Raw genomic sequence first — 10,522 nt, 5'->3', positions numbered from 1 at the left:
GGTGCCGGGTGCCTTCCCTGATGATAAAGAGTCTATTGCCTTTGCTAGCTCCCCCGCTGATGCCGGGCGGTCCACGGCATCCCTGGTCTCTGTGGACAGTACCGAGAGTGGCAGGCTGTCGAGGAAGGTTTCAATATCCGCCGTGGGGACAGCGTCTCTCTTAGTGTAAAGTGTTTTGTAAAACAGGCACAACTCATCGTTAATTTCCAGGGATGAGGGTGCCAGGGTACCGACCGTCCTTTCAACAGCTGGCATAGAGGGTGTCCCTCTTTCTTGGCGATTAGTCTGGCTAGGAGACAGCCTGGGCGATCCCCCTCGCCATATCTCTGAGCGACCCAGGGGTCGTCAAGGAACTTTCACTCACGGTCAGCCTGATCTCAAAAGGTATCTAGTGTTGTGCCTATCTCACCCAATATAGTGGCAGTCAGGGATGCAGTGTATTGAGTTTCAAGACTATCAAGGAGTGACTCACTTTCCCTGATGGTCCTCCGAATCACTTCGAGGGATCCCGCCTCCTTGGACAACACAATTCCTCTGATATGGATTTTAAATGACTCCCAGAGGCTGGCTTGAGACTTCACAGTCCCAGTATTTAGTAGAAAAAAGTTGTGAATACTAGACACAAGTTTGGATTCAAACACTGTGTCCAACAATGCATGTGGTTTCAGTCCCCACGAGCGTGACCCCCATTACTCTGGCCCCATTTTAATGAGACAGTGACCGGAGAGTGATCCGGGAAGGTCTTAGGAAGGATATTCGTCTGGACGATAGTTCTCAAGAGTATATTGGAGACTAGCCATCTGTCAATACGTGAGTGTGAGTCATGCACTGAGGATTAAAAAGAGAAGATTCAGGAGTCGGGATGTATCAGTCTCCAAGCGTCAACTAGACTCAGCTGAGACTGTACTTCGATGATGGTTTTAGCGACCTTGGAGAGCTGGCGAGCCTTAGTGCCGGGTCTATCCCAGTCAATGTCTACGATAGTGTCGAAATCTCAGCCCAAAGTATAGGAATCAGGGGAAACCCAACTAATAGAGAGGAGAGAGGAGAGAAGAGAGAAGAAGTCAGGGTCATCGGCATTGGGGCCATAAACATTAAGCAGAACCACTTCCCTTCCCAGAAGAGAGCCGAACAATAATACATAGCGTCCTAGGGGATTAGCATGTGTTACCTTGTGTACAAATTTGAGAGACTTGTGGATTAGGATCATGACTCCACGGTTTTGGGGGGAGTAGGTGGTGTAATACCGATGTGGTCCCCACAACCTATCGACCCCCTCACATCCTTTAGCCAATGCATGAGTTTCTTGTAAAAAGAGTACCTTAATTTTGTGACGTTCGATGTCCAGTTGTAATTTGCGCATTTATAAATGCATATTTGACCTAGTGTATACCTTCTTCGTGTTGTGTGCACATTTGCGTTGTGTCCATCGCATACACATGTAATGTCACAACATTTGTTTCTTTTTACTCATGCCATCTTCAGTTTAAAGTATGTTCATCTCCTGCTGTACCTGCCTGGGGTAAGGGTGGTACGGTTGTCTTAGCAAGCAACGTTTCTCAGCTGTGCGATATTGGGTTAGGGGAGGGGCAGTAGCTATGGATGACATATTCATCTGCCTCTCAATACCATCAAAGACTGCAGCCCTCACCACCAGCAATACAAGAATGTAGCAAGGCCTGGCCCAAAAAGGGTATGCCATGCCACAGACAGTGGTTTGGGGATGAGGGCAGTGGATGGGCATTGGTGTTGGAGATGTGGGTGGTGGATGGGTATAGGTCTTGGGGATGAGGGTGAGTATGGGTGTGTACCTGCTGTAATTAAATGTTAGTATTTCACATCTGCTATGTGGCTGTATGTCTTTTGGAAGTGGGTTTGGGGAACGTGGTAGGTCAGACACAAGAGACAGAAAATAGGACTTGTTTCATAACTTGCAAGTTTATTAAAGTAAAGAAAAATACCTCTATCTCTATTTCTAAGGTGAAGATTTCCCAATCTAGACAATAAAAAAGAGTGCTAATCAAAACGTTTTAAAAAATCAACTCTGTCTTCTGTCCACATCTGTGCTGCCCTGCTGGCTGTCCCCACTAGTAATAAAGGAAACAAAAATACTTACCCTAGAGACGTGTTATTTGGATTATGCTGGCTGGTGCATGACCCCCCTTCCCAAAACAAAATGTCTCTCTCAAGGTTTCAGGTCTTTGCCTGTTTGTACAGTTCAAAAATCCAGTCCTAGTTCCTCTGTGTTTTTCTCCTTGTTCTCAGGCCGTGGCCTATTTGTACAATCCACAGCAAAGCTTCTTGGTTTTCCTCCTAGCAAAGCCTTGTTCAAGACTAGAAGTGTGTTCTGCAAATGTAATATCTTACCCTGCCTATCCTTCAACTCTGGTTCACGCCTTCTGGGTTTTTGCATACTTTTTGTTTCTGGTACCCTTCTTTGGGTTAATATATTCCACTTCCCATCTTGGAATATTTCTCTTGCTCTCTGCAAATCTGTTAATCCCTCGTGAGTTATTGACTTCCGGTTTACCTCATCCAAGTTGTTCTTCTACTCTCAAGTATCTGATAACCCCTTGTGGGTTATTTGATTCAGGTTCACCCCCATGGGTTGTATCTTGCACTCTTTCATATCTGGTAACCCCTCACGGGTTATTCAGTTAACGTTCACCCCTTAGGGGTGTTTCTTGCACTCTCTGGTATCTGATAAACCCTTGTGGGTTATTCAATTCAGGTTCGCCCCCTCAGAGTGTAGCTATTACTCTTGTGTCTCTGGCTATCCAACCAGGGCCTTGAGATGCTTTGACCCGGCCTATTGTCATCCTGGTTCCATTTTGGAATGCTTTGGAGCTCAGCTGCCCTCCTCCCTCTCCTTGGCGTGCACCGAGTACCTGTTTCTTCACGGTGTTCTTCTTCGAGACAGTGGCACCTCTCTTCATAATAGAACCATGCTTCTTGGGTTGTCGGTTCCCTGGTTATGCTTCTTCATCCAGTCGCTATGATCAGGGTATTTCGGCATACCGCATCAACAGCGGTTTGATCTCCCTTTGCTGGAGACCTTGGTGTCTGGGGTTGTCAGCCCTACTGGGCACGGCAGCAGTCCGCAGGCTCTAAGTCCCCTGCGCCCATTATGTATGTGATGTGGTTCCGCCTGGAGGATGTTCTAGCTCAGCACTACAGTTTAGGCTTCATCTGTGCACAGCATTACTTGGGCTGGCCCTCTCCCAACGGCTGGTTCCTTCTCCAGAGGCTCCTCCTCTCCATGTAAGTATCTCAACCCTTTTGCTAACCTCTCTGCATCGAGAGACACCATTTCATTGGTTCAGTGTTTTAGTCAACACAGGAAGGTCATCAACCAAAGCCAGCACATTTAAAGGCCCCTGTACATTGATATCCTGAGAAGTCCCCATATACCGCATAAAGGATTGAGACTTTGCTACTAAGAGAGGTATTATTGTGTGGTTGACTGGGGATTCCATGTCCCCTTGAGCATCACCTCCGGTGAAATCCTGCTTGCCCTGTCCCCTAGGGAGTATTCTGTGTAGCAGGCTGACCTCTCTAGTCCCAAAGGGGGTGGATGCCCCTTGGGGAGAAGGGGCAAACTCCCTGGATTCGTGACAGGAAGGTGTGGGTATTAAATATTACTTTTGGGTTCACTTGAATGCACCTATTACTTCATTTTAATTACCTGCATGCATTTACTTACATCAGTATTGCGCGTTATTTTGCCTTTTAAGATTGTGGAATTAAAATGTTCTTTTTTGCCAATGATTCTTCTGGAGGAATTAGCACCGGAGGAATTACCACTGTTTTCCAATGGTAATTACTCTAGAGTTTATTCCTCCAATGGCACTAAAACTGATTTTGTGTTGCTTTTAATTTGTAGAGGTAAAAGTGGCCACAATTCTGTTACCAACACTTTTTACCATTACCACCTACCTCGTAATGAGGCCCAAATTGTGTTTAATTCCAGAGCTAGGCTTCCCTTTGTCATCAATGTGAGGCATAAGAAGGTGTCTTGCTGTAAATAAAATAAACGGGAGGATGTCTCATTGGCAACTGGGGCATTATTTGTCACTGATAAGTAATTTGTAAAATGTTTTGTCATTTACAATAAATTGAAGGATGTCCTGAATAAATATGTTCAATTTAAAGATGTCCCATCAAGTCAGGCACCCCAATGGCAAAAAACAGCCGGTATTAGCGGTGACGGAAATACTGGCAATCCCCCCCATGGTGTCATACGGACTCCATGGAATGGGGATTTCCATGCCCTTACTGGCACCTGTAATCTGCCTGTAATTCTGGCAGAACAGGTACAGGTAACGGCATTACCGTTTGCCGGTATATCACCAGGATTCTGGCAAACTTCTAATGAGGCCCTATATCTTAAATGGAAAGATGCTTCAGTGTCTAAATAATAAAAATGATGGATAGCTGTAATGTGGCAGTTATGTTAATGCAAATATATCCACTAGTTTTTACCACCGTTTTATTCTGCTGGTGATTAAAAAATGTCATCTGACGATTTGCTCTGTCTGATATTTCAAACCATTAAAAAAAGTTGACCTATAACATTTGCAACTGGAATTAATCGTAATTAAACAATTTGTACGTGTGTATAAGATTATCACTGACAGGGACACAAGGGATTACAAAGACATTCCTCTTCACAGCAAATCCTATGGTTATCATGTAATACGTAACATTGTTGTCCAGAAATGCTCCACTTTACTGTCCTGGAAAAGGTGAGAGGTCTAATGGTTAACCTGACTTGTGAATGACAGATTACAAACAGATCTCTGCAGCTGGTGCATTAATCCATGTAACGGGCAGATTATTCACAGCTCTGTGGCAAGCGCATGAGACAATTGGGCTACTTTACTAAGATGTAGATGTAGACCTGTGATTTGCAGTTGGCCCATAGATCTCTTCAGTGGATGCTCAACCTATTAGGCCAACCTACTGACGGTGTGGAGCTCCTATCAGAGTCTCTCTTCCAACGCATAAAGGAAGAGATCATGTTCCTCTCCGTGCCAACATCCCCCCTATCACCAGCGCTATGCCGGCCCAAACTCACAAACAACGCCCATGTGTTGCTCTGTGAGCCCAATTCTGATGTCTTATTTCTGACATATACGGAGCTGATTGGCACCATCAAAACTGTTTCCAGTGACTTTCAAAGTAAAGTGACTCTATGCCGTTACCCTATCCTTTACATCCCCCTGCTGACCATCATGCAAAGGAGGGATAGCAGCATTGGCGGCTGGAAACTTCTGGAGTGGAGTAAATGTATCTAATATATTAACAAATAAACTTTGTTAAAGTGACATTATGGTTAAGTTGCACTAACAAAACCTATGAAATTCAATGAAAAAGCATTGTAAAAGGGACGTTATGGTTACAAGTAAAACCGAAAAACCCAGAAATTCGACAGTTATGGTAAGCAACCACTGTGTACTGCTAAGACTAACACCCAATTGGGATGCCCTGCTTATTGCAAAACCAAAAGATCTAGACCGAGAACAGATGGTGTATGTCTCCACCTTTTGCCAATAAAGTGAGAGTATTAAAGGAATCATCTTGAAGAACTGGAGGATCTTGAATTCTACTGGCCTTAAGTTACAAAAAACACTTTTTGCTTAAAAAAAAGCAAACATTTCGGACAGAAATTTACATGAGCCAATAGACTACCTATACGACTTAATCTGGTTCAAGATCCCAATCTCAACCCAGTTAAAGGGCACTATCCATGCACTTCATGTAAAGCATTTCAATTTTCTAAAAAAATTGCAGTTTTCTAACGACAGAAGGTGCTGGGATTTGCGCACTTTTACTTCTTTTAAAAGTACGAACGTAGTGTATGCTATCCAATGTCCGTGCCAATTGCTCTATGTAGGCAAGACCTCAAGAGAGGTCCAAGTGCGCATTAATGAACACCGCTCTAAGATCAAGACGCGCACACTTACTGCCCCACTGGTGTCTCATTTTGTTGAGATGGGCCATGCTATAGACACACTATAGAAAGCTCTCAACTCACACGCTTTTGGCGGGTGTCACCCGCCTTGTAAAGGGCTGTATCACCCGCCAAGCCTCTTGCACACCCATTCATTCCAATGGGCGTCTCACCCGCCAAAAACAAAATCGGGTGATTTCACCCGCCTTTGCAGCACAAATGGTTGAGAGCTATGCACTAACATGGTTTTGTATTGAAAAAATATTCGCCAGTGGGCCAGTACAAACAGCCAATAAGTTGGCATACAAAGAACAAATGTGGATTTTTATTTTAAAGACACTCCACAAAGGCCTAACACATTGGAATCAAAGGACTTCAATGCGAGTTAATTAATCCCCCTTTTTCCAGGTTTGATCCCCTTTTTTTCTCTGATTTATTCTGCGTTTTTTTGCACGCCTTACATGATTTCCTTTTCATTCCTTTTTATTCATGCTCCAACTTGCCTTACTAGGCACAGGTTTAATTTCCCCGCCTAGTTTTGCTTTGTCTTTCCTGGTCTGATTCATATTAGTGGTTACATCCAGGTAGCTGCCGGCTGGCCGCTCGTTCCATTTACAGTCACGTGACTGGTTTCATGTGATCAACTTTGCAATTCGGCCCCCTTTGCCTAGCGTTGCTTGTCCTACTTCCCTTTCAGGTTTGCGCGTGCACTCCTGGACGCGAGTAAGACGCACAGTACGCTATGTTGTTAGGCTATTTTTGTCTATTCAGGCTGTACACGTGTGCAGCACGACACCTGTATTCATCTCAGTACGGCGACTCAAACAAGCTGGGTTGTTTTTTCACACATGGACTGCAATTCATGTGAGTCTCCTTTGAGTCGGTTATCTTTTACAGATTTAGGTGGGTCATGCCATTAGATGCCTTCTCTGCGCTGTATGTACTGACGTTTGGACTTTTCTATCCCGATCCAGACAGTTGTGTTGTAGTAGTTCACTTACAGAACTACTCATACACAAGTCAGCTTGCCGTTCTTTTCTTTTTTTTGGTAGCGTCATATGTACTGCCACCTCGCTCACTATTCAGTAAATTTAGCATTTAATTGACATATCACCAGCATTTTTCTTTATTTATGTCAATTATTTAATAACTTATTGAGCTGAGCAAGCTTCAGCCTCCCTACCATGCTCTATGAGGCAAGGGAAGTGGTTTAGTGCTGGTTGTTCCTCATGAGCCTAAGGTAGCAGTTTTGGCTTCGGTTTTTCAGTTAACCAGTTAACCAGTAGACCAACCCTTCCCACACTTCAGAATGAACTTCATTAAATACATTAACGCTAACAACGTCTAGGCACCTGCCCGACTTAATGCACTCAGATGTGTTGTAACCCTATGTTTATAACTGCCAACTCTGTTTATTGCCAACTGCACATTCATGTAAATACTGCAACCGGTAATTGTATATTCATGTAATATTGTAATTTTGTAATTTGATTCATGTAACATTGTAACTTTGTAAGTCTCGCATATACCTGTTGCTGCGCCCGGTAACCAATGGGTCTGGAGCGCATTATAAATAAATAAACAAACAAACAAACATATTCTTGGACAGCTGGTGACATATCACAACACATCAAGTGGTTACTTTCTGAGGCTTGCCACTGAAGGGCAGAGCTCACAGCAGTTGGATCAATATTCAGGTGAGCTCCTTTACAGCATATGGCACATTTTTGTGCGCTGCTTTAGCCCTACCTGCCTACATTTTTCTTTTCCATTCAGGTTGTGCTAAATTGCCTGGGACCAATTGGGGCCATTGGTAGCAGTAATTCTACTCTATTTCTACATTGGCTGTGACAGCTTACATACATAAGGTCAGTCCTTGTGTATCTTTAGCAGTGTTTAGGGTTGCTTGCATTATATGCACTTCTTTACTTTTCCATTAAATCAACTTTTTCTCTTCTTTTATTAAGTTCAGTTTTTTCATGGTGGTATCCGGCTGCCATAACCAATCATGGTTCTCCCTAGGTTTCACTAACCCCTTGCTCTGGCCTTTAACTCTGGGGCATGTGGCCTTTTCTACTGGGTTCAGAGATGCCCATTATATGTTTTTAATTTTATTTTTTAAGGTTCCTTTAACTACACAGCTTGCTTGGGTTGTGGATATTTATGGTTTTGGAATCAGGTTTTGGGCATAGCACTGCCACATATTGATGCAGTCATGCTCTTGTCTTGCAGTTTGGTTACATTTTTTCTCCTGATGAAGAAGTTGTCAAATCTACATCCCACGTTGAAACCGGTTGAGTTGATCTCAAAGAGATGTGATCTTCATTCCTTTTTTTCTTTAGATCCACCTTTGAGGTAGATTTTTTCTATTTAATCAGTTCTATTGCTGACTTTAAAAATATAAAAATAATTAGATTGGTTGTGGGGAGAATTTGTTTATCCCACTTCCCATTGTTAATGAATTTTGGTCTGCTTTTTAGTATTTGTTGTATGTTTGAAGGACACTAACTGTTATGTATGGTTTGAATGTTGCACTATGAATGTTTATTGTGGTTTCTTTTTAGCCATCTTTTATGTACAACCATGCTATCCTGTCATGTTATTTAATAATGAAGTGTTTAATAGCATGTGATTAACTGACTTTTTTGAATTTTTGTATCATGTCAAAATAAATTTTGATACACCATTGTGGTAAATATATTTGCACTCTGGACAACTATTTCAGGTTTGCATATTCTAATAATACTCTGGTCCAGAGTTTAGAGTTTTCCTGCTCCTTTCATCAACTGTGCAAGACTAACACCCATAACATAAAAGATGACATTACAAAAGTCATTGATGACATCACTGACGACATCACATTCCTGCCTCCCTCCTTTTTTTTTGTTTGTTCACTGACATATCTAGGCCAGGTAGTTTTCTTCACTGACAGTCAGGAACTAAACATTCAAAAGGTACTATATTTGTAGACCTTACGCTTCTCATATCTTTGTACACTACTTTCCCTAGGGTTTAGTCACATCATATGATACGTATGCATAGGAGAAGAAGAAAGCCTGAAACACAGCAATCATATCTGTGCATGAAGATAATCAGTTTATGAACACTTTCTGGTAATACTGTTGCTTTTTTGCTTACTTTACTTTCCCTGTATATGATCAGATTTGTATGTGTTGTGGTCTCTTTATGGTTTGTGTGTAGTAGTACAATTATGTAGTATGTGAGGCATTGTTAGCTACTTATTACATGTTTCACAGTACGCAAAACTCTGAAAAGAAAGCATTAATCATTTTACTATCCAACATGGCAAGATTTTGAATATTGCACCTCTATAGTGCAAGCTGCAGACAATGCCTACGTTTCTACATGAGTTGGTTCATTTAGTGGCAAGGACTCTGTAATGCAATGGTGTTCATAGCAATGCATTGCGTAATGAACTATGTATCTCATGATAGCTCTCCCAATGACCTCTGATAGTTTTCTGACAACATTATAATGACAATCCCTTGTGGAGGCTTTTTATGAAAACTAAATGCACATGTGATGTCATCAATGATGTCATCAATGACATGTGTGATGTCATCAATGACATGTGTGATGTCATCTTTGATGTCATGGGTGTTAGTCTTAGCAATTCACAGTGGTGGCGCGAGTTATGGTTGCTTAGCTTACCATAACTGGCGAATTTCTTTGGGTTTTCGGTTTTACTTGTAACCATAACATCCCTTTAACAAAGTTTTTTCATTGAATTGCATAGGTTTTTGTTAGTGCAACTTAACCATAACGTCCCTTTAACAAAGTTTTTTTGTTAGTAAATTTCATAGGTTTTTAGTAGGGCAGTGTAACTAGAAAGTTCCTTTAGCATCGTTTTTTCAGTGAAGGTAATAGGTATTTAGAAGGGCAACTTAACCATAACGTCCCTCTAACAATGTTTTTGTTAGTGAAGTTCAGAGGTTTGTAGTAGGGCACTGTAACCAGAACGTTGCTTTGTCATAGTTTTTTCTGTAAAGGTGATAGGTTTTTGGTAGCGCAACTGAACCATAACATCCTGGTAATGTTTTTTCATGGAGCTCTTTGCTTCCCTAACTGGTTGAAAGCCCAAAATCCCCTGTGTATGTATCCATTTCTGCTACCCCTTTCCTTTCCTAATAGTGGCTATGTATGTTAGAAATGAAAGGTGTACATGGTAAGTGTTGGTGAGTGTGTGACTGTTTTTTTTATGTTAACAGTGCTTGGTGAGTCTGTGGCATGCATTACTGTCTGAGATGGCTGCAGGTAAGCAACATGGAGGTTTTCTAGGGAGACTGCACCTGGCCGGCATATGTGCAATCATAATGCTGTTGTAGGACTCCAGTAGTGGCCTCATGGGTGCAGCTTTTAATGCAATGGTAATTAGTTGTGGGTGCGCATGTCTGTCCGTTCCACAGCTATGTGCTGGTGTATGACATTTTTAGTATGCTGGTAACACCGCCCCTGTTGCCAGCCCAACGGATTCAAACGGTAGGCTACCGTCTTGCAAACATTTTCGGCGACTACGTGCTTTTCTGTGCAAGACTTCCACTTTATTGC

General features: G+C 42.4%; 1 protein-coding gene across 1 annotated transcript in view; it reads left to right on the top strand.

The window, feature by feature from the left end:
* The first annotated feature begins 6,707 nt into the window (after positions 1 to 6,707).
* Positions 6,708 to 10,522, top strand: part of LOC138521242 (dehydrogenase/reductase SDR family member 4-like) — a 390,652-nt gene continuing 386,837 nt past the window's right edge. Inside the window, exon 1 of the mRNA XM_069633934.1 lies at positions 6,708 to 6,817. The gene's annotated coding sequence lies outside the window, so the exon portion shown is untranslated. The remainder of the gene's footprint in view (positions 6,818 to 10,522) is intronic.

This window comes from Ambystoma mexicanum, chromosome 13 (assembly GCF_040938575.1).
Source record: "Ambystoma mexicanum isolate Mex_15411 chromosome 13, UKY_AmexF1_1, whole genome shotgun sequence".
Taxonomy (NCBI): domain Eukaryota; kingdom Metazoa; phylum Chordata; class Amphibia; order Caudata; family Ambystomatidae; genus Ambystoma; species Ambystoma mexicanum.
This window is presented reverse-complemented; position numbering and strand designations above follow the sequence as displayed.